We start from the raw sequence: 319 nt of genomic DNA, 5'->3' as shown, positions 1-319 counted from the left end.
TTGTGATGTAGATCAGCGGGTTAATGCTTCTTATTTTCTTTATATCTTTATGAAATTTGTTTTTATTAAGTCTATTCATCTGCTTTATTCTTTACTTCGATTATTTGTTAATTTTTTTTTCACATTTCCATTTGTAAATCGATTTATATTCATGTTAACTGACTGTTGCTTTGAACATCGTGACTTTTCATTGTTCGGTGTTATTGTCCGTAATTCAGTTAATCCGGTATTTGAATATTTCTATTTATTTTTTCTTCTTTATGTTTTTATCAGTCTCTATAGCGAAGTATGTAAATATGTGGTCTATATACACACGCGC

This window comes from Penaeus monodon, chromosome 15 (assembly GCF_015228065.2).
Source record: "Penaeus monodon isolate SGIC_2016 chromosome 15, NSTDA_Pmon_1, whole genome shotgun sequence".
Lineage (NCBI taxonomy): Eukaryota > Metazoa > Arthropoda > Malacostraca > Decapoda > Penaeidae > Penaeus > Penaeus monodon.
The sequence above is the reverse complement of the archived record's forward strand: the minus strand, read 5'-3'. Positions refer to the sequence as shown.